General features: G+C 50.4%; 1 long non-coding RNA gene across 1 annotated transcript in view; it reads left to right on the top strand.

Moving 5' to 3' along the window:
* Positions 1-17,331, top strand: part of LOC103307184 (uncharacterized) — a 30,713-nt gene extending 13,382 nt beyond the window's left edge. The window contains exon 4 of the long non-coding RNA XR_010595693.1: positions 15,272-17,331. This is a non-coding gene — a long non-coding RNA (uncharacterized LOC103307184). The remainder of the gene's footprint in view (positions 1-15,271) is intronic.
* Positions 17,332-26,431: the final 9,100 nt, after the last annotated feature.

Genomic DNA, 26,431 nt, shown 5'->3' on the forward strand with positions numbered 1-26,431 from the left:
CGCTTGTTCACCAGGCATGAGCTTAACTCAATCCTTGAGTTATAGCAGGAGGTCTCTTTGTCTGGGCTATTTCAGTCTGTTTCACTCCCCTTTCAACCCCTTTCCTCTCAACTAGGGTGACCAGATGTCCCGATTTTATAGGGACAGTCCTGATTTTTGGGACATTTTCTTATATAGGCTCCTATTACCCCCCACCCCTGGTCCCGTTTTTCACATTTGCTCTCTGGTCACCCTACTTTCAACATTTATTACCATGGGTTACTGTGACTTTTGATGAGCTCTCACTCATGTCTGCCAGCGGCGCTCACAGTCAGGGTCAGCCTGTAGGGACAGTTATCACAACGGGGGTTGAAGGGAGGGGGGGTTTCTGCCTTCACCCCTTGGTGAGGAGACGAATATGGGGAATGAAGGGACGGCAAGGGGGACCCACCTGTCACTGAAAGGGGGGTTCATGACAAGTACAGTTATAATAGTTTTCAGTCTTATAACACATTTACGATCTTTTCAACTTAAAATTACCTATCCCCTCCCCATTCTCTGCCCCCTATTTCAGCTCCTACTGTCCTCTACTGCAGTCCTTCCCCTTCCCCCCACTCCCTACCCCCCCCTTCAGCTGCTGTCCCCCTTCCTGTCCCGAGGTTTTTTAACCCATTCCCTTGAATTCCCCACAGTGCATGTGACTCTGGATCCAGACACAGCTCATCCTGAACTCATCCTGTCTGAGGATCGGCGGGGTGTGAGATGGGGAGACACACGGCAGGACCTGCCCAACAATCCTGAGCGATTTGATCGTTGGCACTGTGTGCTGGGCTCTCCAGGGTTCACCACGGGGAGTTGGTACTGGGAGGTGGAGGTGGGGGATGAGGAATTCTGGGCCATCGGGGTGGCCAGGGAGTCTGTGTGGAGGAAAGGCTGGATCGGCATTTCCCCTGAGGAGGGGATCTGGGCCATGAATTGGTGGGGATGGGTGTCTAAGGTTCAACCTGCCCCTCAGAGCACCCTGCCCCAGAGCAGCTGGCACCGGCAGGTTCGGGTCTGTCTGGACTATGAACAGGGGCAGGTGGCATTTTTCAGTGCTGATAATGAGGCCCCGATCTTCACTTTCACTGAGGCCTCCTTCGCTGGGGAGAGAATCCGTCCTTTCTTTCAGATGAACTCCCAGCTCAGACTGGGTCCCTGAGATGGAGGGACGGGGGTGACATTCACCCAGGGCCGTCCTTAGGCATACTCAGCATACACAGCTGTGTAGGGCACCGGAAAATTCGGGGCACCTCCTGGGTCTTAGTGTCCACCCCCCACCTTCCTATCCCTGTTCTGACCCTTCCTGCAGGCTCCCACAGCTGGCTGCTGCAGCCTGGTGTCTCTTACTCCGGAAGGGAGCTAGTAACTTAAAAGTGAAAAAGCCTCCAGCCTGCCAATCCTATTAGCACAACATTGAAACTGTTAAAGAGCCATTCGAGTGGTAATGAAGCCATTTAACAGGCATTTGCCAACCCCTAGGTATATACTGTCAGGGTACGTCTATACTTACTTCCTGGTCCGGATGTAAGCGATCGATCTTCTGGGATCGATCCCGGAAGTGCTTGCCGTCGACGCCGGTACTCCAGCTCGGCGAGAGGAGTACGTGGCATCGACAGGGGAGCCTGCCTGCCGCGTCTGGACCCGCGGTAAGTTCGGACTAAGGTACTTCGAATTCAGCTACGTTATTAGCGTACCTTAGTCCGAAGTGGGGGGGTTAGTGTGGACCAGGTCTCAGTTTCTGAATTTACTGACAAAAACAGTTGTGCATTACTGTAATATTTACTCAGAATATGTTAGTCTACGGGACCTTATTTTTAAAGCAAATTTTAAACTATTTCATTAGAAGATTGCTGAAGATTATGAAATCACATCTCTAAAAAATCCTTGCATAGAGTTTTAGATCCACGATCTGAGTATTCACCTTTAGCCTCACATGCTTGGCTCTTCAGACATATAGTTTTTAAAATAAATCCTTCAAAAGACCACTCTTATCTAAAATACATATTTTAATTTTAGTTACTATAGTACAAAAAACTTGCTTCCAAAGTCTCCCTGTCCTTTCTGTCCATCCCTTTCTCCCTTCACCCCCCTGTTGAAGAGAGGCTAGCCCTTAAAGGGACAACGCTTTCCTTCCAGATAGCTGGACAAACAAGTTTCCCTTTCTTTACCTCTGAACTATTTGATGAACTAGTTTTAAGAGAACCCTCCAGCACAATCAGTACCTTAGTAAGATTTAAAATCCTTTGTTATGCCTAAAATCTTTGGAAACATAAAGTTGGTGAAATTTCATAAACATGTCTGGTTATGGAGATAACACAAAATAAATTAGTGTTCCCTTTTTCTAAAAGCAATGAACATTGTTATGAACATACTAAACCTCTGTGACTGATTAATTTAAAATAATGTCTTTGTTTCAGTCAATTAAAAATGTAGTAATCTAGAACGATTACTTTATGATCTGTTGAACCGTAATATCCTGTTGGATTGTCTCTGCTATCATTGTGTGTGAAGTTATGAGGTATTGCCTTTTGTGTTACTGAAATATGTCATGGGGTTGGGAGATGCCCAAAGCCAGCCTTTCAGTAGGGACAAAGGAGCAGCCATCAGTGGCCAGACAGGAGTTAAGGGCTCATCAACACTCAATCCACTATCCCAGAGACTTTTCGGAGAAGGCACGTATGCCATGGGGATACGCTAACCCACGTCACAGCAAGAATCTTTCGAGCAGCCGGAAAAAAGTATAAAAGAGGAAGAGTGACATCATTACTTGGCCTCTCTCCCCGCTCAGCTCAACACCTGGAAGATTGTCTGAAAGACAAAGGCTTTGTCAACACCACTTCTGTTGGTAAAATTTCTGTCGGTCAGGGGTGCGAAAAAAGAAAGCCCTGACAGACAACTGTCACAGACAGAAGTGCTGATATGGACAGCGCTATGTTGGCAGTAGAGGCTCTCCTGCAGAAATAGCTAACGCCGCTCATTGGGGGTGGTTTAATCATGCCAGCAGGAGAACTCTCTCCTATCGGCAAAGCGTGGCTACATGGGAGACCTTACAGCGGCACATCTGTAGCGGTACAGCTGTGCCGCTGTAAGGTCCGTAGTGTAGCCGAAGACTTTGAAGGAGGGAGTTTGGTCCCAAGCTGGAAAGGGGTTCAGTCTGTGTATTGGAGAAGTGGAAGCTGCTTGTACCAGCTCTTAGGGTGAGACACTGCTTGATTCAAATCTTGCTTAGCCTCTTTAAGTTAGAATTAAGACCTCTGCATCTGCTACTTATAATCACTTAAATCAACTGTTCTGTAGTTAATAAACCTGTTTGATATGTTACCTCAAACAGTGTGTTTTGTTTGAAGTGCTTGGGGAATTGCAGCTCAGACTACAAAGGCTGATGTGTGTCCATTCCACACTGAGGGTGTGGTGAACAAGGTAATGAGCTTACACTGGCTAGGCTGCTGACAAGTGCACAATGGTACAATCCTGGGGTGCAAGGCTGGGGAGCTGGGGGGAATTGACTGGAGCCTCCCTACTATGGCTCATGAGTGGCTGGGAGAGTATTCATGTAATGCAGTTGGGTGTTGTTGTAGGAGCAGCAGTGATCTGTATGCTATGTATAACCTGTATGCTCAAAAGGTCTGTTACACTTTCCCCCACCCCTCCCTCCTGGAATGCTTGTGGGATGAATGGATTGGTTGAACAGCTGGAAGATCAGGAGAGCTCCCAGGTAGACTCATAGACTTTAAGGTCAGAAGGGACCAGTATGATCATCTAGTCTGACCTCCCGCATGATGCAGGCCACAAAAGCTGACCCACCCCCTTTCCCTTGACTCAGCTGTTGAAGTCCCCGAATCCTGTGATTTAAGGACTTCAAGTCGCAGAGAATCCTCCAGCTAGCGACCCCCGCCCCATGCTGCGGAGGAAGGCGAAAAACCTCCAGGGCCTCTGCCAATCTACCCTGGAGGAAAATTCCTTCCCGACCCCAAATATGGCAATCAGTAGAACCCCAAGCATGCAGGCAAGATTCTCTAGCCAGACCCTCATTGACCATTGATACTATTTACCAGTGATGGCACACTGTTGATTAATTGACTAAAATCATGTTATCCCATCAAACCATCCCCTCCATAAACTTATCAAGCTTAATCTTAAAGCCAAAGAGGTCTTTCTCCCCCACTGTTTCCCTCGGAAGGCTGTTCCAAAATTTCACCCCTCTGATGGTTAGAAACCTTTGTCTAATTTCAAGCCTAAACTTCCCCACCACCAGTTTATATCCATTCCTTCTCGTGTCCACATTAGTACTGAGCTGAAATAATTCCTCTCCCTCCCTGGAATTTATCCCTCTGATATATTTAAAGAGAGCAATCATATCCCCCCTCAGCCTTCTTTTGGTTAGGGTAAACAAACCGAGCTCCTCGAGTCTCCTTTCATACGACAGGTTTCCATTCCTCTGATCATCCTAGTGGCCCTTCTCTGTACCCATTCCAGTTTGAGTTCCCTTTTAAACATGGGAGACAAGAACTTGCACACAGTACTCCAAATGAGGTCTCACCAGTGCCTTGTATAACGGAAGCAGCACCTCCTTATCCCTACCAGATATACCTCGCCTAATGCATCTCAAGACTGCATTAGCTTTTTTCACGGCCACGTCACATTGCCGACTCATAGTCATCCTGCGGTCAACCAGGACTCCGAGGTCTTTCTCCTCCTCCGTTACTTCCAACCGATGCGTCCCCAGCTTATAACTAAAATTCTTGTTAGTCATCCCTAAATGCATCACCTTACACTTTTCACTATTAAATTTCATCCTATTTCTATTACTCCAATTTACAAGGTCATCCAAGTCTCCCTGCAGAATATCCCAATCCTTCTCCGAATTGGCAATACCTCCCAACTTTGTGTCATCCGCAAACTTTATCAGCCCACTCCTACATTTGGTTCCGAGGTCAGTAATAAATAGATTAAATAAAATGGGACCCAAAACCGAACCTTGAGGAACTCCACTGGTGACCTCCCTCCAACCTGACAGTTCACCTTTCAGTATGACCCACTGCAGTCTCCCCTTTAACCAGTTCCTTATCCACCTCTGGATTTTCATATCGATCTCCATCTTTTCCAATTTAACCAATAATTCCTCGTGCGGTACCGTATCAAACGCTTTACTGAAATCGAGGTATATTAGGTCCACTGCATTTTCCTTATCTAAAAAGTCTGTTACTTTCTCAAAGAAGGAGATCAGGCTGGTTTGGCACGATCTGCCTTTCGTAAAACCATGTTGTAATTTGTCGCAATTGCCATTGACCTCAAGGTCCTTAACTACTTTCTCCTTCAAAATTTTTTCCAGGACCTTACATACTACAGATGTTAAACTAACAGGCCTGTAGTTACCCAGGTCACTTTTTTTCCCTTTCTTGAAAATAGGAACCACATTAGCTATTCTCCAGTCCAACGGTACCACCCCCGAGTTTGGTCTAAATCTCTTTCCTACTAACCGTTTTCCCTTTCTCGGGATACAGGCCTCCGACAGCTCCTGCAACTTCAACTTAAAATAATCCCAGGCGCCATCCGCCTTTAGATCCATAAATATGTTAGCCCAATCCACTTCCCTTACCAGTCCCCTTAATTTATTAAAATTAGCCTTTTTGAAATTGTAAACCCTAGTCTCTGATATAATTCTGTTAATCTTTCCATTTAGTTTAAATCGAATTAGCTCATGATCACTCAAGCCAAGGTTGTCCCCTACAACCATTTCCTCAACGAGGTCCTCACTACTCACCAAAACCAAATCTAAAATGGCCTCCCCCCTCGTCGGTTCAGCTACTACTTGATGAAGGAATTCATCAGCTAGCACGTCTAGCAACATCTGAGCCCTATTATTGTTGCTAGCATTTGTCCCCAATCTATATCCGGGAAGTTAAAGTCTCCCATGATTACACAGTTCCTATTAGTATTTACTTCCCTAAAAACATTAAATAGTTCTCTGTCCATATCCAGGGTAGTCCCGGCGGTCTATAGCACACCCCAAGCACTATCCTGGGGAGGCTCTAGTAGTTCTTTTACCCAGTGTGAGTATTGCCCAGACAGACTCCGTCTTATCCATTCCATCAGTTATTATTTCTTTACAGTTTACCTCATACAATGCTACCCCCCCACACCTTTACCTTTGTTCCTATCGTTCCTAAACAGCACATACCCTTCCATATCTGTACTCCAGTCATGACTACTGTTCCACCAGGTTTCGGTTATTCCTACGATATCCGGTTTCATTTCTCGGACCAGGAGCTCCAATTCCTCCATTTTGTTACCTAGGCTTCTCACATTGGTGTATAAACATCTTAATGTATGCCGTTTAGCCTGTCTCCCATCAGTTATGCAATTTGGTACGGACCCCTTGCTGTTCATCCCCCCTCTCCTTCTTATAGCCGGGGGGAAGGGTTTGGACATATCTGTTCTTATCTCATCACCCTCCTTTTCAATGTTGGAATCTGGCGTGGAGATTAACTGGACATCTCCCAACCGTCTCCCCCAGATTCCTAGTTTAAAGCTCTTTTGATGAGATGAGCCAGCGTGCCTCCCAGAAGTCTATTTCCTTCCCTACTCAGGTGAAGTCCATCCCGTGAGAACAGTTGTCTGTCCCCGAAAGCCTCCCAGTGACCATACATCCCAAAGCCCTCCTTATAGCACTACTCCCTTAGCCAGCTATTTATCCTCACAATCCTGTCAGCCCTTTGCTGCCCTTCTCTAGGAACAGGCAGAATCCCACTGAAGATGATCTGAGCCTCGATTTCCTTGAGCGTCTTCCCCAGTCTGGCATAATCTCCCTTGATTCTCTCTAACGAGAACCTAGCTGTGTCATTTGTTCCTACGTGAAGGATTATCAAGGGGTTCTTACCTGCTCCTTTGAGGATCCTTTTCAACCGCAGGTCCACATCCCGTATCTTAGCACCTGGTAGACAGCACACCCTTCTGTTCTCTGGGTCCGCCCTGGTCACAGGCCTGTCTAGCCTCCTCAGTAAGGAGTCCCCAATCACGTAAACCTGCCTTTGCCTGGCAACAGTGCGATCTACTAATCTATCCTCTGTTCCCTCTAGTCGTAACCCGTGTCCGTTCCTATTTTCCTTTATACTCCCCCTTGTGCCATCCTGTATCCTCCCGGGGCCCAGATTTGGTGCTGTCTCCATCAACTCCTCCCCTCTCTCTATTGGGCTAGCTGCTCTTCTCTTCTTCCTCACCCTCCCACCTTCAGTTACCACCTGCTGCCCCCCCTCCTCGCTATCCAAACACCCAAACCTGTTCCTGAGTTCTATTTCCCCTTCACTAGCCCTCCTTTTCCTTGGCCTGCTTCTCATGGTCACATGCTTCCACTGCCCTTGTTCTCCCTCAGATATTCCCCCCTCACAGACCTTAGCCCCTGCTTCCACCTGAACCCCTGAGCATTCCCCTTCAGCCCCTCCTTGCCTTTCCTCCATCAGCTGCTCGAACCCCCTTCTAAACTCTACCCGGGTATCTACCTGCATCTCCAACCCTCGGATCTTTTCTTCCAGCAGCTCTATTAGACGGCACTTCATACAGACATACCTCTGTTTAGGCTTCCCCCTTCTAGTACCATGTACATACTACAGCTTCCACATGCAATCATCTGCATTGTGTCCCCTGCTGCTTGGCTCATGGCCGCTGTAGTCTCTGCCCAGTGCACCTGGGGAAACAGAGCACACGGGACACCGCGCCCTCCTGCCTCCCCTTCCACCTCCCCCTGCAAACTCCCACTCAAACTCCCCAGTTAGCAGCCCTGTTCACTGCCTCCTGTGCCGCTGCCTGGCTGGGCGGCTGCTTTTATAGGCCCCCTAATCAGCCAAGCTCCGCCCCCTACTCAGGGCTCGGCTGCCCTCCCAGCACAGTGCCCCTACAGGCCTCTACACACACAAGCACTACAAAGACAGACACAAGTACAGATACCTTCTCCTCCAATGAGACTCCCACTCAAACTCCCCTGTTAGCAGCCTCCTGTGCCGCTGCTCACAGCTGTGCCGCTGCCTGGCTGGGCGGCCACTTTTATAGGCCCCCTAATCAGTCGAGCCTCCGCCCCCAAGCTCCACAAGGTGTCTGGGACTCTAATTAGGCAGCGTTCACACACCCAATGCATGGACACTGCATGGACACTGGCTGAGGTGGAGTGTGACCAACCAGATGCAGCCAAGTCATCTCTAGTCACAGGCCATGAGGAGCAGGTCCTTAAAAGGGGAAGGGGCCATGTGCTCAGCAGTGCACTCACAAGCTTGTACCTCCCGTGAAGGCCCTTCGCCCGGACCGCCTGGCCAGTGGTTCACCGCATTGCATTCCATCATGCCTCGGGAAGACTTACCTTCATCGCACAATCCATCGCTATGCTGTGGGACACTTACGTTGAAGGATCCTGACATCTCCAGTGCCATGCCTGTCCTGGGAGCATGAGTATGCAAGTGTGAATGTGACACCACCCTCTATTTTGAGCTTAGCTATCAATATAATAAACGTACTGCTTTCTGCCAAACTCTGGTGGGTCATTAGTCCTCCCTAAGCTCACTAGCTGACCCAATTTCGGGTAACAGGTGTGTCCCTGCCTGTGGATGGCTGTGTGAGTGCAGGGCCTGTCCGAGGCTTGTAGCTTGACATTAGCACCGCAGTGTGAGGGACGGCCCAGGCAGGTGGGGTTGGAGGGCTCAGCAGTCCCACAGTCCACGTTACACCTCAGGGACCCCGTTACAACCTCCCACCATGGGTGTGGGGGGAGGCATTGAGCAATGCTTCAGCTGCTGCCTCTGCAATTGGCTCACAGTTGCTAGCATTCACTCGCTGCTGTCACCCACCACTGCTGTTGTTCACTCTGCTGCTCCACCCATTTTTGTCATGGCCCGCTGCTGCCACCACTTTCTCCGCTGCCACATTCGGAGGTTCTGTCACTTACCCAGCTCTCAGGGATTTCAGCCAGTAGTGGGGAACCTCCCTGCTGGTGCAGGCTGGACAGTCCCTTTCACTGTAACATGGCCCCACACCAGGTCTAAGGCTCAGCACCTACAGCTGGTTAGCAGTGATTGCAGGGGTAGTGACCACGGAACAAAACAAGGGCTCACCACTGAGACTAACCAGCTCTGTCTTTAAACAAGGGAGAGACCACTCTTAGCCAGAGCCCACACCACCAGAAAAGAATTCCCGCCTCCACCCTTGTCTCTCTTTCACTGGGATTTGGCAACTCTACCCCCTGCTTAGCAAGTGAGAATCCCTGCGTGACCCACTCAGTCAGGGGCCTGCAAATCACAGTTCTGATGCCCTTTGCTCACACACTCAGGATAACAACATTTCATTGCCCTTCCACTCAAATACTAGAGTGATTTGTAACCCAAAACCAGCCAAAACTGATCATTTTGGCAGAGCAGCTCCCTCTGCTGCATGCCTAGGCAGTGTAGGTGTGTCTGTGCAAATACAATCTGCTCCTGAAGTCTTTTCCCCCCAGGAGCAGTCAATGGGCAGATGATGGCGGGCCAAATCCGGACCACCAGATGTTTTTGAACAGACCCAAAATCTTATAATTATCATTGTTGTTATAATGTCTTTATTATTTTCTCCGGAGTCTGGACCTTGACTATACCTTGACCAAGAAATTTGGCCCTTGACAAAAAATAATTGACTACTCCTGTTCCAGCTCATCACTAGAAATCAGAGAAGAGCTCATTCATTCAGACTCTGCTTACATCACCATTCTCACTTTTGCTATCACACTTGCTGGTGTGCAGTCTGGGTCTAACTGAAGCTGTGTTGATCAGTCAGTGTCTCTTATAACTAGCTAGGGTGACCAGATCACCAAAGTCAAATATCGGGACGCGGGGGGGGGGGTGACGTGGGGGGGGCATGGCGGGGGGCGGGGCCAAAAAAAAAACAAAACCCTTCCTCCGCAAGTGCTGGAGGGAGGCCCGGGAGACTCAGGGGAAGCGCGGGGCCAGGGTAAGAGTCCGGCCTGGTCCCGAGCAGGCAGGACTCAGTCGGGTGGTAGGGAGAGGAGGGGGGCGGCCCGCGGGGCCAGGCGGCGGCTGTTCTCACCCCCGGGCAGCGGGACTCGGGAGCAGCCGCTGCTGCAGCTCCCACTGCCGTGGGGGAGGAAGCAGCCATGGCACTTGGCGGCTGCGGCTCTGGCGCCCCCGAAGCCCCCGAGCCGGGGCCTGCTGCGGGGACCCAGCAGCGCGCACGCTGGGCCCAGCCCCTGGCCAGTCGCGTCTGGGCTGCTGCCCAGCTGGTGCTATCCCGCGGCGGCCCCGGAGCGGGGGCAGCAGGCCCCAGCCCCCCCGTCCCGCTCGGGTCCCGCAGGGGAACGAACGGGGCTGGGCTGCCGATGCCTCCGCGGGATAGCACCAGCTGGGCAGCAGCCCAGACGCGACTGGCCAGGGGCTGGGCCCAGCGTGCGCGCTGCTGGGTCCCCGCAGCAGGCCCCGGCTCGGGGGCTTCGGGGGCGCCGCAGCCACGGAGCGCCATGGCCGCTTCCTCCCCCGCGGCAGTAGGAGCTGCAGCAGCAGCTGCTCCTGTGTCCCGCTGCCCGGGGGGGGGGAGAACAACAGCCGCCGCCTGGCCCCGCGGGCCGCCCCCCTCCTCTCCCTACCACCCGACTGAGTCCTGCCTGTTCGGGGCCAGGCCGGACTCTTACTCACCCTGGTCCCGCGCTTCCCCTGCGTCTCCCAGGCCTCCCTCCAGCGCTTGCGTAGGGGGGAGGAATGGTGAGCCTGGGGAAGAGGCGGGGATTCGGGGAGGGAGCCAATCGGGGGAGGAGGGGGTGGAGTCGGGGCGTGGGGGGGGGGCGCGAGCACTTCCGGGCTCCAGGCTCCGGGGCATTTCCTTGTTTGTCCGGTTGTCCCGACCGCATGTCGGTCGGGACGCGGGACAAACAAGGAAATATCGGGACGGTCCCGATAAAATCGGGACGTCTGGTCACCCTATAACTAGCCCATCTCCTATTAGTTCATCTTTAAATGTTCCATATTTCCAACGTTCAGCCAGACTATGAACTGCAGTAATGAAAATCTCAGCTGTTTCCTCTGGTTCCTGGCACCTGCTATTCAAACTGGCCTTTTCCTAGATAACATTCTATGTGCCTAGGAAATGGGCCTTAAACACCTCTTTCCCTTTGGCGTAGTCTTTCCTCTCCTCAGAGTGAGGAGTCTGGCACACAGGATGTCATCAGCAGCATCACCCATGGCAAATGGCCAGGCATTTACCTGGTATTCTTGGGCTTCCTCTATTAAACCAGCAGTCGTCTGGAATTGCTCAAATCTCTGCTTCCAGCAAGACCAGCTGCCTGATTTGCCACAATCACATTTCTGTCGCAGAGCCGTTTGCACTAGGGACTGCAGTGCTGCGCTGAGACACGACTCTGCCTCCTCCTGCCGCAGCTCCCACAGCTCTCCACCCTGAGTCGCCACTGTCCCCACTCACTCACCACTCTGGCCATTTTCTTCCTTTACTCCTGCTTTGGAGAGCAGATTTCACTCACTTCTGACACACTGGGGCAGGACTGTCAGCCTCAGAGATCAAAAATCATGAGTCAGATCCTAAAAAACCATCAGATTGGCCCCACAAACCATGAGAGTTAAAAAACATCAACAAACAATGTTTCCAATCTGTCTGTTGACTTTTTCACTCCCCTCTGCTCCTCTGGCGATGTGTGTGTGATAATCCAGGCTGAAAAGCCAACCTTTACTACACACATGCCTCTCCTTGGAGGCTCAAAAGGAGACTCGCTGGATGCTGGAAGGACACAAACATATGGAAGGAGAATCAGAATGGAGAAGCTTCAAAGTCTTTCTTTTATCTGACCAAGTCCTAAGTGGCAAGAGACTGCGCCAAGGACCCCAAAACTGGGGGTGTGATTGGACTCTGCTCATGCTCCATGAGCTTGAAACACCCCTGGGAATACAGAGCCAGGGCCGGCTCTAGGCACCAGCATTCCAAGCATGTGCTTGGGGCGGCACTTTTCAAGGGGCGGCATTCCGGGGGTTTTTGTGTAGATTTTTTTTTTTTTTTTTTTTTGCTTCGGCGGTGGCTCGCCGGTTGTTTTGTTTTTTTTTTTGCTTGGGGCAGCAAAAAACCTGGAGCCGGCCCTGACAGCAGCCTTAGCGGGTAGCCAGGAAGGAGCACTCACTAGGATCTGTGATACCAGTTCCAGTTATGATGGTAATATAGGTGAGTGATTTGTATCATGACACTATTCATAGTCTGCAAACAGCCGAGTGTAATCCCAGAAATCTCAGTGTGGAGCCTGGTCTGGTCACATGAAGACACTGCCCCTGGCACCAGTAAAATGACATTGACTAGAAAGGGGTGGAGGATGACTGGAAAAAATAGAAAAACAATCATAGAATCAGAGACGATTAGGGTTAGAAGAGACCTCAGGAGGTCATCTAGTCCAACCCCCTGCTCAAAGCAGGACCAACACCAACTAAATCGACTAAATAGTCCTTAACCTGTTCTTTCACCACTGAGGGCTGCTCACCTCCTCCTCATACTGTTTTGCCCAGGATAGCTGTCTGGGAGCTGACCTTGTCTGCTAAGACCAAGTCAAAAAAAACATTGAGTTCTTCAGCTTTTTCCACATCATCTGTCACTAGGTTGCCTCCACCATTCATTAAGGGTCCCACACTTTCCCTGACCTTTTTCATGTTGCTAATATACCTGTAGAAATCCTTCTTGTTACCCTTCACATCTCATGATAGCTGCAACTCCAGTTGTGTTTTGGCCTTTCTGATTACATCCCTGCATGCTCGAGCAATATTTTTTATACTCCTGCCTGTCTAGGTTGGATATTAGGAAACACTATTTCACTAGGAAGTTGGTGAAGCACTGGAATGGGTTACCTAGGGACGTGGTGGAATCTCCATCCTTAGAAGTTTTTAAGGCCCGGCTTGACAAAGCCCTGGCTCCGATGATTTAGTTGGTGTTGGTCCTGCTTTGAGCAGGGGGTTGGACTAGATGACCTACTGAGGTCTCTTCCAACCCCAATCTTCTATGATTCTATGAACAGGAGACACAGTCTGTTTTTAATTGTGATGGGAATTCAGATGTCTAGATGACTAGACTGAGAAATGAGGAATTGTGTCCCACACAGAAAGATCCCAGGTCACAAAGCTGGGGTCAGCAGTCTGGATCTTTCTGGAAGGACCTGACACAACTCACATCCTTCTGATGAAAACACCCCCTGTTGTCCCAGGTTCACAGTCCCCACCCAACCTGCCTCCAGAAACCCTCTCTGGCTCCTCATCTCTCTCCCTTCCCTGCTACTAGAAACTGTACCAGGGCAATGTACACCACACACAGCTTCCCCTCTGCTGTCTGTCCAAGACCCCAGACACGGGCAACTCCAGACACCTGTTGTCCCTTCCAATCCCATCCTGAACACAGCCTACAATGACAGTTCTCTCTGTTCTCAGCTCCACACCCCAGTCTCTGCAATGTGGGCCTGTGCCATGCACTGAGCAGGCCTGTTCCCAGCGCCTGGCACACACTCAAGCCGTCATACCTAGTGCTGCCTGGCAGCAGCTTCATAGGTCCAGAGATTTGAAGGCCAGAGGGGAACATTAGAACATTGACTTTGACCCCCTGTATAGCACAGGTCAGAGAATTTCTCCCAGTTACCCCTATATTGACCCAATGACTTATGTTTGGCGAAAGCACCTTCCAGCAGGGCTTCCAGGTTGGATCTGGAGGAATCAGAATCTGGGTAATCAAATGCTTCCATTGGCCGGTTGTTCTAGTGGTTAATCACCCCCCACTGTCATAATGTTGGGCCTTATTTCCATAGGTGCCAACTGCATGGGTGCTCCAGAGCTGGAGAACTCAGTGAAAAAAATTAGCGGGTGCTTAACACCCACCAGCAATAGAGCTGCAGCCCCAGCCAGGGATAAGTAGCCCCACCCCCACCGATCAGCTGGTAGATGGCTGCATTAATCACCTATTAGCTGTTCAACTTTTGTAGCCCCCCTGGGCTTGCTGCAGCAAAGGCTGACCCAGGCCTGAGTCAGACTTCGGTGGAGGGTGGGGCTCCTCCTCCAGCAGCCTCAGGGAGCTGCTCCACTGCTCCAGCTAGGGTTAGAGGTGGGTAAGGGGGGAGCACCAGGCTCCCTCTGCTCTGCAAAAACCCAGTCTGATCAGCAGTGGTGAGACCCTGCTCCCCTGGGTCGCCCCGCCTGCTACCTAGATCTCCTGGGCAAGCTCCAGCTCCCAGCCAGTGCCAACTGCAGGCACCACTAGGTGAGTCCTGTTTCAGGCAGAGGGAGCCTGGCGGGGGTGGTGATGCTGCAGTGTTGGGGGGGGATGGGGAGTTCCACCATGGGTGCAGTTTGGGGGTGGGGGGCATGCAGACTCACTGCCACTGCCTTTCCCCAATTCTGTGCGTGCCAAGCTGCTCTGCTCAGAGCTGGTAGCTAAAGTGGCAGATCATTCCCCTCCCACAGGTGCCCTCCAATCATGCCCCCTCACTAACACCACTTCCTCAGGAAACAAGGGAAATTAACTGCCTGAAAACGTGGTTAATGCAGGTCTTGTTTACACTATAGCGTCTTTGCCAGTATAGCTATGCCAGTCAGCCTTACCCCTGCTGAGTACCCTCTTCAACTCAAGAAGTGTGTTTCAGATTCCTGCTGGCACTGCCAGTCTGACGTGCCTTCTCTGGCTTGTCAGATTGGGTTTATATCTGTTATTGAACCACAGCCACTCATTAGGCTCTTCCCAGGCTGGTGAACGGCTGGGGTTCATTAACTGATTTCCTTAGGGTTGCTCCTGATTTACACGGCTACAAGTGAGAAGAGAATCAGGCATAGGCACTGACTCCATTGGTGCTCCAGGGCTCAAGCACCCATGGAAAAAAATAGCAGGGGTGGTCAACACCCACCAGTCACAGCTGGGCTGCCATTCAGCTGTTTGGCAGCTGGCATGGGGCCTCGGAGGAGAGGGCAGAGCAGAGGCAGGAAGAGGCAGAGTGAGGGCGGGGCCTCGAGGGAGGAGGTGGAGTGGGGGGGTCTTGGGGTGCAGTGAGGATGGAGCACCCACCAGGAAAAATAAAAGTCAGCGTATATGCTTATTTCTCATTTGAATTAGTCTGGCTCTAACTTCCAGCCATTGGTTTTTGTTCTGGTGGTCTCTGCTGGGCTAAAGAGCCTTTTAGTACCCGGGAGTCTCTCCCTGGGATGGTATTTATGCTCTGTAATCAAGTCACTTCTGATCTTCTTTTTGTGATATTCAATAGATTCAGCTCTGTAAATCTCTCCCCATCAGACATTTTCTCCAGCCCCTTGGATCGTATTTGTGGCTCTTTCCTGCACCTTTCCAATTTCCAATGGCCTGTGTCAAACACCGACGCTGCAGCAGTCCCGGGAGGAGGAGCCATGGGCCGATCACCTGTGCCCCCTGCCGCAGCATCCGGGCTCCTGGCCCATCTCAGGCCCCGGGCAGTGCACCAGGAAGGAGGAGGAAGCCCCGCCTGCTAATGCAGCAGCCCCAGGCCCAGCCCCAGCCCCAGCCCGGCGGGTTCCAGTCCTGCGGGGACTGAACACCATGGCCAGGAAGGTGACCGGCATCATGGGCATCCTGCTGCTGTGCCTGCCGGTGGGACCTGCGGGAGCCGCCAGGCTTCAAGGTGAGCGGGGGCCACCCAACGTGTGGAGAACACAGGGGCAGCCAGAGCCCCAGGGCCAGGCAGAGCCGGGAGCCAGGGGCAGCCAGAGCCCCAAGGCCACGCCAGGCGCCTGCAGCTCCAGAGATGCCCAGTGCAGAGGAGCTGTCCCGTCCCCCTGGCAGCAGCCAAGTGAACTCAAAGACTCAGTTCCCTGGCAGACAGCGAGCCCCCGCATAACGCTGAGCTCAGGGCTCGTGGGGCGGTCCCTGCAAGCTCCCTTCCTTGCAAATTTTTTTTATTTTCTCATTAAAAAAATACATGGCTAGAAAACCGTAGCGGGTTTAGATACAGTTCCCCGCTCTAGGAGCAGCTCTAAGGGCTTGATTTTTCCAGAGTTGAGTGCCCACTGTCGTATTGAAGTCAGTGGGAACTGTGGACTTTGCCAGCACTTGGGCAGAGCCAGCCCTGTCTGAAAGAAAAATGGGCTGGTTTTCTTCTTGCAGAAAATTTTGATATTTTTTCCTGCAAAAATTCAAAACCTGATAATTTTCAGCTGAAACCCCTCCCAAAATTTGATCCACGCCCAAAATCATCTGTTTTTGGGCCAAAATCTTTTGAGTTTGCAGTATTTGAGTTTTTCCACAGAAAGCAGATCCTTTTTGTGAAAAATGTTTATTAGTTGAAAACCTGTTTCCATCAAAAAACAGTTTTTTTGGATAACTTTTGACCCTCCCCCCGACTGATTTCACTGATATGTTGCCTTTTTTTAAGATTTGTTAGTTCCATACAGCTGTTAAGAGAGGCAAGGGAGCACATTGCCAGCCATGTATTTTAGAACTAGTAATTTCCTAGTAATTATTACCCCCTTGACAACATTGTGCTTTTGTTTACCAATCCAACCTCCCATCAAACATGTGCAAACACATAATGGGCCAGATTCTCAGCGGGTGTAAATCATGCTAATGCCATGGAAATGAAGAGATGTTGATTTACGCCTGGATCATATTCACTGTACTTTATGTAGTTTTGAATGGCTTATGTCTCCTGCAGTTGATTCCTCACTGGGCCTTTGTTCTTTAACAAACTGCATTAATAATGATCAATATTTTATTTTGTAGCTAGGGCTTTGGGGAACTTTTCCCGAGGTTTCCCCACTGTTAGTGGCTTTCGAATTTCTGAGTACTGCTGTGGTTTTGGTGTTGCTGGGGGAATATGAATTTGCTTTTCAGACCTGCACCTACTTTCCTTGTGCACCTCCCAAAGCCAAAGGGAATTAGAGTGCCCAGGGAATGCAGGATCTGGTCTAGAGATAGCTCCAGCCCAGCCTCACAGGAACAATGGAAACTGGCTTAGGCAGGCAGCAACAAAATAATCTGTTATTAGACCCTCAAGGGAGTCACCCTGTTCCTTTAGGCAGGTTGGGACTGCGATGAGGTAATGCTCACCTGACTCTGAAGGGGACGGGGAGCAAAGTCAGAAGGAAAGAAAGGCCATGCTCTCTCTCTTCCACCTACATCTACAGACACCACTACCATCAAGCAACTGAAATGTTGATCAAAGGGGAGAGCCTGACTGAAAAGTAATCAGCCAGCCTGTGGTGAGAAGCATTTTTAAGGACATTGAAAGTGTTAAGATCAGCGTTTTGCTTTTATTTCATTTGACCAAATCTGACTTGTTATGCTTTGACTTATAATCACTTATAGTTAATAAATCTGTTTGTTTATTCTACGTGAAGCCGTGTGTTTGGTTTGAAGTGTGTCGGAGGCTCCCCTTGTGATAGCAAGCCTGGTGCATATCAATTTCTTTGTTAAATTGACGAACTTATATAACCTTGCAGCATCCAGTGGGCATAACTGGACACTGCAAGATGGAGGTTTCTAGGGTTGCGTCTGGGACCGGAGATATTGGCTGGTGTCATTCGCTTGCGAGTAGCTGGGAGCAGCTTACATGCGAGAGGCTGTGGGTGAAAAGCCCAGGAGTGGGGTTTTCACAGCAGAGCAGGGTAAGGCTGGCTCCCAGAGTCAAGGATTGGAGTGGCCTAGTATATCACTGGTCCAGATAACACCAGAAGGGAACGTCACAGCGACACTAACATTCCAGTCATACACATCATCCCACTGGTTTCCCCATTTCCCCTCCCCAGGGAGAATTTCCAACTTCTCTTCCTTATTGCCCAGATTCCAGTGCCAAGAGCAGTGTTGCTTCCCTTCATGAGTGATATCTTGCAGGGCACATGCTCCGCAGCACAGCATTCCCCTGAGTCCACACTTGTGTTACTGCAGAATGGCGTTATCTGTAAGCCAGGGAGAGACTCCATCTCATGTCTCCCTTTCTTCCCTCCATTGGAAAGTACCGGGAAAGAAAGAGAACCATGCTGCCCAGGAACCCTCACACCTTCCCTATCGGCTCTGCAGCATCAGAACAGCAGAGCCTGGATTGGAGCAAGGGAAAGGCCTGTTTTCCACAGAATCTTTCCCTCAGGCCCAGAGCATTTAGAGCAGAAATCCCTGTGGGAGTTAATGTTGCTCTAAAAAGAGCTGCCAAGGAGTGTGCAGCTTCTTGACAACACCACACAAAGTGATCTGTTTGTAGAGATGCATAAAGCCCTGCACTGATTTCTCTGAGCGGATTCCCCCAAGCAGTTGCGGGGGGCAGGACCTTATTCCTTACCTCTGGTGACAGGGCTGTGTGAGAGCTTGTAGAGCCAGAGGCAGCTTTCTAGAGGGTTAATTCAGAAATTCCCTATGGAACCTAGGGGCTGTGGCCTACGGCAGGAAGGAGCCAGGGGGTTGTTGGAGTGACTCTAGGAGGAATGCTATGGGATGGTGCTCTGATCACCTCTTCACTCTGCTTCTTCCCACACCCACTTTTGGGGTAAGTCCCTCACCCTCCTCCTTAGTGCGTGTGGGCTGGAAACCAGATATGGCAGTAGAGAGGTTACCCACTCAGCCAATGCACAGGGGGATCCATTGCAGCTCACGTCCTCCTGCTTGTCACAGCCCAGAGGAATGCATGACACTGAGCCTGGACTCTGTGACTGCATTAGTCAGCAACAGGTGAGTGTGGCAGAGGACACACAACATGTCTACAAATAGCTTTTTCTGGACTGCTGAGCTGGGGGGTGGGGGGGAGAGGGGAGAGGCCAGATTCCATCTGGCTCCTTAGGACTCTGAGGAAACTCTGGGATCTGGAGAGAGGTCTCTGGAGTCTCGGGATGTGCAGGTTTGGAGACATGTGGCTCCTACCTAGTCTAATATAACCTGCGGTGCTCCCCCACAAGAGCCATGTTAACAGGCAACACTGCAAGTGACCCCCATGCCTCTCTATTTCCTTGGCCACATGTATCGTGTTCTTTTTCTGGTGGCTAGTCCAGAAAAAGAGGACAAGAGCTCACTACTGCTACCACCTCAGGGATTTGTTGGGTTGAGATCGGCTGGTAGAAGCACGCAATAGCGACAGGATCTGGGAATTCAAGCCCCTAGAGTTACCTCTTCCCTTTATAGTCCTGCCCTTTCATCACACACGGCTATTTCAAAGTTTAGTGTGATAGTAGAGACCCGTTTTCAACCCTTCACCACACAAGACAAAGCCCGCATCATTAACTCTTTATTTCTACTCTCCTGGCTTTTCCTCCCTACTGCTGCCAGCTACCTTCGAGTTCTCCCTCTTCTCTCCCCGGCTCTGCTCACTTGATTGCAGCAGCTCAGCGGATGGTCCAGCTTTGCTCTTTCATTTCCATTCTTCTTCACTTCTTTGGGTGGCTGCATTTGCCATTGAGCAACCTGTGGAAATACCTGAGTCTTCTGTCTAGGCACGCAGGCCCAGCAGCTAAAGCCAAAGCCCCACTGAGAGCAGTGGGAAATTAGCTTGGAGTGTCAGGAGTGGAGGCTTGGCCCATGGACACCCCAGGCACTGCAGCTGCTGCCATCTACACAGTGAATCCTTCAACCCATCGCCAAACAGCTCTTCCACATTCTGCAAACTGGCCTCACTGGCTGACTAGTTAGGAGAACAGAAACCCTTTGTTAGAGCAGGAGAGTCTCTTCAATGCAGCGCTCTTTCCATGGCTCCCAGAGGGTCACAGTGAAACACCTGCAAGTCTCTAGGAGTCTCTCAAGGAGTTCCCTGCTCAGTCACTTGGCATCCACTAGCAATGGTCTCTGACAGCAGCATTGCAAAGGGGAGCTCAGCAGATGGTCCCTTCTATGGCTTCCTGAGTGGGAGGGGGGTTGGTCTTGTCATTTAAGGCCTAGCTGTCCGAGTCAGGGCTCCTGGGTTCTCTGGCTTTGGAAGTGGGTGGTATCTAGTGGTTGGAGCTGGACTGGTATCAGTACCATGCTTCGTTCCTGCCTCTGGCATGACCTTGTGTGTGACCTTGCAGCCAATTGCTTTCCATCCCAGTGCGCCAGCTTAGAGAGACAATACGGACCCCCCTCAGAGGGGCTGGCAGGGGTCACTACCGTAATGACTCAAACTGGGGTGAGTTGTGCTCTTAGCAGTGAAGCACCCAGATTCAGTCCCCATGGATGCCCAAGGTGTCTATATGTGGCCATGGTTGACTCACCTAGCATTACAGGCTGTTTAGCCCGGTCCTGGCCATGCGTGGTGCATCTGCTCCTGGCCCTCTCTGGCACACAGCACCATCACACACAAGAACATGGCCCACCAAGGACAATCTATCAGCTCCAGGGCCGGCTCTGGCTTTTTTGCAACCCCAAGCAAAAAACAAAAAAACCTGCGGGGGTGTGTGGGCGGAGTAGCGAAGCAAAAAAAAAAAAAAAACCACACCTGCGGACCGGCCAAGCGCGCACGCCCCCACACACACCCCTGCAGGGTGGCCAGAGCGGCAAAGCACACACACACACACAAAAACCACCTGTGGGGTGGCCGGAGCAGCAAAGCAGAAAAAAAAAACCCAAAACGGCAGGGCAGCCGGAGCCAGGGTGCAGGAGGATTCCCTGTGCTGCAGACGTGCAGCAGAGTGCACGCTTGGTCTAGCGGGGAGGGGAAGGAGAGGGAGTGGGGGGGAGAGACAGAAGTGGGGCGGCCAGGGCTTCAGCGGGGCACTCACCACGCGGCCCTTCCTGCCGCGCCACCTGCCGGGAGGGCTCTGCGCCACTCCAGTCGGCTGGGAGGGAAGGACGCGGGCTGCCCTGCCGAGTTTGCTGCAGGGCACTCCCCTCCTCCACGCCGCCGCCCCCTACAGGGCGGCTGGAGCGGCAAACCAAAACGAAAAAGAAAAAAAAAAAGGCGGACGGAATGCCGCCCCTTAGAATCTGCTGCCCCAAGCACGAGCTTGCTCGGCTGGTGCCTGGAGCTGGCCCTGATCAGCTCCCATCTGGTGTTCAGCTCCAAGATGGATGGGGAGCCCTAGTCAGACCACAGAAAGACTGGATGGTGTGCTTTGGTGAAAACTGCTGGAGCTTCAGGCTCTGCTCCCACCTCTAACAGTAAGGGCTTCAAAATTGGTCCCTGATCCCAGGTAAACACAGTAGCTGAGCTGAGGCCAGGGTGGGTGGAATTACTGCTGGGACTGATCCTAAGAGAAGAGCACATTTCTCCTCTGCTCTAGGGAGATTCCCATAGGAAAAGCCGCTGGGCTGGGGGTGGGGGAAATACAAGCACTACCCCTCTCACCCTTGAATAGCCGGCAACTAGGACTTTGGGAGGCAAGGTACTGGTGTATCTTGCTGGAGAGCAGAAAAGGGCATTGGAGAAATTGTACAAAAGTCAATGTCACAGCTGGGTCAAGGGCAGCCAGACCTACTGGTCAGAGCCAGAGTCCACACTCACATGACAGGAGTCGAGAGTCAGCTCGGTCAGGATACTGGAAGATCAGAAGCAAAAGAAACTTGTGATCACAATGTGGTGTTTAGATGCTGCTTGTAATTATTAGAACTGGGAGCACTGGCTGTTGGGGGGTCTGAAAGGACAGGAAACAGGAAGGAGGGGGCGGAGTTGAGGAGGCTGGGAGAGTTACAGAGGGTGCAGCTTCAGCTTGGAGAAGAGACTTGCACTGTAAATAAAGTTCTGTTGAAGTTCTTAATACTTTGCCTGGTGGATACAACATTTTGGCGATGAGGATGGATCTTCTGCCTCTGAACCCACCTGCACCCTTTCTGCAAAGCCCAGGTGAGCCTCCAACTGCTTTTACTGCCTGGATCCGTATGTTTGAGACTTATCTGCTTACAATCAGTGCTACAGAGATTTCTGAAGTAAGAAAGCGTGCTCTGCTAATCCACTGCCTTGGAGCAGAAGGGCAGTGTATATTTTACACTTTTCCCCTTGCAGATGATAAATATGAGACTGCACTCACTGCATTAAAGAACTTTTTTGTGCCAAAAGTGAATGTAGTAGCTAATCGCTATAGATTTCGCCAGCGTGAGCAGAAACCAGGGGAGACTATAATGCAGTATATGGCTTCCCTGAGGAGTCTGATTGTAACTTGTGACTTTGGGAATATGGCAGATGAGATGATTAGAGACCAGCTCATTGAGAAAACAACAGTGCTTCATGTAAGAGAACGCTTACTTCTAGAACCACAACTTACACTAGAAAAAGCAATAACCATTGCTACTCAGATTGAGTCAGCTACAGCTGAAGCCAAAATAATGAGTCAGGGTACAAGAGGCCCAGTCCAGGCTGTGACTCCTTTGCAGAAAAGTTCACTATCACTGCAGACAAACAATTGCAAAAGGAAAACTAATGAAAAGCCACTGAATCAGCGAATGCAAAATACAGTAAAAGCATGCTTTCGCTGTGGATCCCCATGACATCTTGCAAGCTACACAGGATGTCCAGCAAAAGTAGCTCGGTGCAACCATTGCAAAAAGATTGGGCATTTTGCTAAAGTATGTTGCAGTAGCCAGTTCAATCAACAGGTGCATGCAGTTACAATGCCAGATGTTACTGTGCTGAGTGTAGACAAAATCACTACTGCACATATTCCAGAACAGATCAAGTGCACTGTAAATGTTTCTGCCATACCTTCAGGCAAATCACACTCTATTCAGCTAATGTTGGACACTGGCTCAGCAGTATCTATACTACCTGATTCCATCTATTTGCATTACGTTAAAGATGTGCCTCTTACTGAACCCAAACTTCACTTGGTATGCTATTTGAAAAACCATATTCCAGTACATGGCTGCCTGCCAGCAATAGGTACTTTTGGTGATCGCTGTGTAACTGTGGAGTTCTACATTGTCCACAAAGGCACTGCTATCCTTGGCAGAGATTTATTAGCTGCTTTAAATCTCAGGGTAGTTAATGGACGAATTGATCTTCCTCAGCAAAGCACTCTTGCGGTACACACACCAGTTTCAGCTGGGACCCAACTCCAGGTTGAGGAGAAACTCAGCTGTGCTTATGGGTTTCTGCATAAAGTTAAAATGCGGAATAATGTGTTGCCTGTACGACAGAAATTACGGCGCTTACCATTTTCAGTCAGGGAAGCTGTTTCAGAGGAACGTAGAAAACTTGTTCAAAAGGACATTATTGAAGAGATTAACTCCTCGGAATGGGTTTCACCTATAGTAATGATGCAGAAGAAGGGTGGAGACATTCGCCTTTGTGTGGACTTAAGGGAGCCAAATAAAGCTATTGTGATTGACAGTCATCCTCTTCCTCACATAGAGGAAGTATTTGCAGAACTCCGCGGAGCAAAGATGTTTTCTACTCTTGATTTGCAGAGTAGAACATACCACCAGGTTATGTTGCATGAAGGTAGCAGAGACCTCACAGCAATTATTACACATGAGGGACTATTTCGTTTTAAACGTGTTCCATACGGTCTCGCATGAGCCCCAAGTGCCTTTCAAAAAATGATGTCATTGATTCTGAAGAATCAACATGGAGTTCAGTGCTATTTGGATGATATTATTGTGTTTGGAAATACTACTGAGGAGCATGACAATAAACTGCAGTCTGTACTAAACTGCATCAGCAAAGCAGGCCTCAAGCTCAATAGGTCCAAATGCAAATTTAGACAAACTGAACTCTCCTTTCTGGGGCATACAATTTCACAGGCTGGACCTGATGCCCCAAACAGGGGTGATGTGAGAAAGACAATTGAACAAAACCAAGCAAAGTCTAAGGCTTTCACAGACAAACGGCGGGGTGCTAAGGAACCAAAGTTTGAGTGTGGTTCCTTCGTTAGAATACGAAAACCTGGAATCTTACGCAAAGGGAACCATAAATTCACAGCTCCTCTTAAAATCATAAAGAAGAAGGGACCTTACACCTATCGACTTTCTGATGGGCAGGTATGGAATGCTTCTTATCTTGCACCTGCCCATGCACCAAGAGGAGATTATGCCAATACCCAGTCTGCATTGGATGACTTCACTGTAGAACCAACACAACAAGACATTGCACTGGAACCGGGGCTTGAGAGACGGCCTGTCAGACCCAGACGACCACCTGCCTGGACTAAAGACTATGTTATGTAGTATCTACAGTGTTTTCAGTGTAATATTCCTGCCAACAGTATAGTGTCTTGTTTCATATTTGTTCCTCTGGTTAGAACAACAATGTTTATTTTAATTTGGAAAGTTTCTTAAGAGAGGAGGGAATGTGGTGTTTAGATGCTGCTTGTAATTATTAGAACTGGGAGCACTGGCTGTTGGGAGTCTGAAAGGACAGGAATCAGGAAGGAGGGGGGAGGAGTTGAGGAGGCTGGGAGAGTTACAGAGTGTGCAGCTACAGCTTGGAGAAGAGACTTGCACTGTAAATAAAGTTCTGTTGAAGTTGTTAATACTTTGCCTGGTGGATAATACACACAACCACAAATCAGATGCCAGGAAATCAAGCCAGGGGAGCGGCAGCAGAAAGGGGCAGCGCACGGTCCAGAACAGGGAGCAGTCCTGGTGTTCAGTCAGCTTCCTGTTCCTGCTGCTGCCTTAAGCAGGGCCAGGGGCCAATTAGCTTCTCTGGGACTCCTCCAATAGGACCTCAGGAGTGGAGCCTTAAACTGGGGCTGAACTTCATGGGTCCTCGCTAAGCAATTTTCAGCAGGCTGCCAGGTGGAGTGCTGGAGTGTGGCTGCTCCTGTGAGCTGTTATCACTCAAGAAAGAGATCTTGGAGTCATTGTGGATAGTTCTCTGAAAACATCCACTCAGTGTGCAGTGGCAGTCAACAAATTTGAACAAAATGTTGGGAATCATTAAGAAAGGGATAGATAAGACAGAAAATATCATATTGCCTCTCTATAAATTCATGGTACTCCCACTGTGTGCAGATGTGGTCTCCCCGTCTTTGAAAGATATAATGGAATTGGGTTCAGAAAAGGGCAACAAAAATTATTAGGGGTATGGAACAGCGGCCAAATGAGGAAAGATTAAGAAGACAGGGACTTTTCAGCTTAGAAAAGAGACGACTAAGGGGGGATATGATAGAGGTCTATAAAATGATGACTGGTGTGGAGAAAGTAAATAAGGAAGTGTTATTTACTCCTTCTCATCATTCAAGAACTGGGGGTCACCAAATGAAATTAATAAGCAGCAGGTTTAAAACTAAAAAAAGGAAGTATTTGTTTGTTTACACAATGCACAGTCAACCTGTGGAACTCCTTGCCAGAGGATGTTGTGAAGACCAAGACTATAACAGGGTTCAACAAAGAATTAGGTAAGTTCATAGAGGATAGGTCCATCAATGGCTAGAGCGAGGACAGGTCTCTGTTGGACAAAGGACAACGCCCTGCTCCTTACAATCCTCTGTGTCCATGGGAGAGAAGAGATGAATCCCTCCTTGAGAATCTCAGCAGCTTCCTAGGAAGGAGCCAGTGCTCTTCTCTGAGGACCTTCTCCTGGACCTCACAGGGGTCTGATGCTCTCACTCTGCAAGCCTGCCTGGAGCCTTGGAGTTAGTGCTCAACAGAACCAGGCAGAGACCTGTTGTCAAGCACCAGCGCCTTCCCTCTGTCCCTGAAGGAGGAAGGGCCCCAACACTGCTCTGCACTGACTGCCCTGACCACGGTGGCCCAATGGCTCTCAGGCAGCAGGACACAATAGAAACATGGATCATCCAGTCGCTCATTTCCGGGCCTCCACATGGCTAAGGTAAAAGTCCTGCTGCCCCTGCCCATTCTGCTCATCTCCAAGATGTGCTGGAGTTTGTCTGTGCTGGGGGTTGCTGTCAGCAAGCTCTTCAGCATGTCATCCATGTCTCTGGGCAGGCCTTCTTCAGAGCCTGTCAGCAGAGGGAGACCATGGGTCAGGGTTATGGAACCTGGAGCTACACCGGCCAGGATGATAGCTGGCTCTGCAGTCCTTGCCCAGAGCAGCTCTCTGCAGAGGGCCTGGTGCACAGCATGATAGGGAACAGCCAAGCTGCTAGGGATGGGAGCTGGGCTTCCTGGCAGAGTCCAGGAACCAAAGCACACCATCTGCAAGGAAGGGATTCCCCACAGAGGGGCAACATAATCTCCCACACAGAGATTATAAAGAAACCCTTCGGTGCAGGGTAGCGGGGCCTAGTGGCCAGAGTCTATAAAGCCGCCCTTCGGTGCGGGGCAGTGGGGCCTAACGGCCAGAGTCTATAATGGTGGGGCACCCACCAAGGGTTGTGGTGGCCCCGGAAGCGGGGCCTGGGCCCCCAACTCCACCAGACACCAACCCAGGGCCCTAACAGTAGCATAGCGACTTGCCACTGACTCAGCCTACCGAAACATGCTGAGGTTTCCTGGGTGGGAGGTACCACTCCGTCACCCTCCCTGAGTCACTTCCTACCAGAGTCTGTATTGGGATCTCCCATGAGATGCTGGGTTCTCTGTGGTCAGTGGGTCTGGTCAC

The sequence above is a fragment of the Chrysemys picta genome, unplaced genomic scaffold, assembly GCF_011386835.1.
Source record: "Chrysemys picta bellii isolate R12L10 unplaced genomic scaffold, ASM1138683v2 scaf196, whole genome shotgun sequence".
Taxonomy (NCBI): Eukaryota; Metazoa; Chordata; order Testudines; family Emydidae; genus Chrysemys; species Chrysemys picta.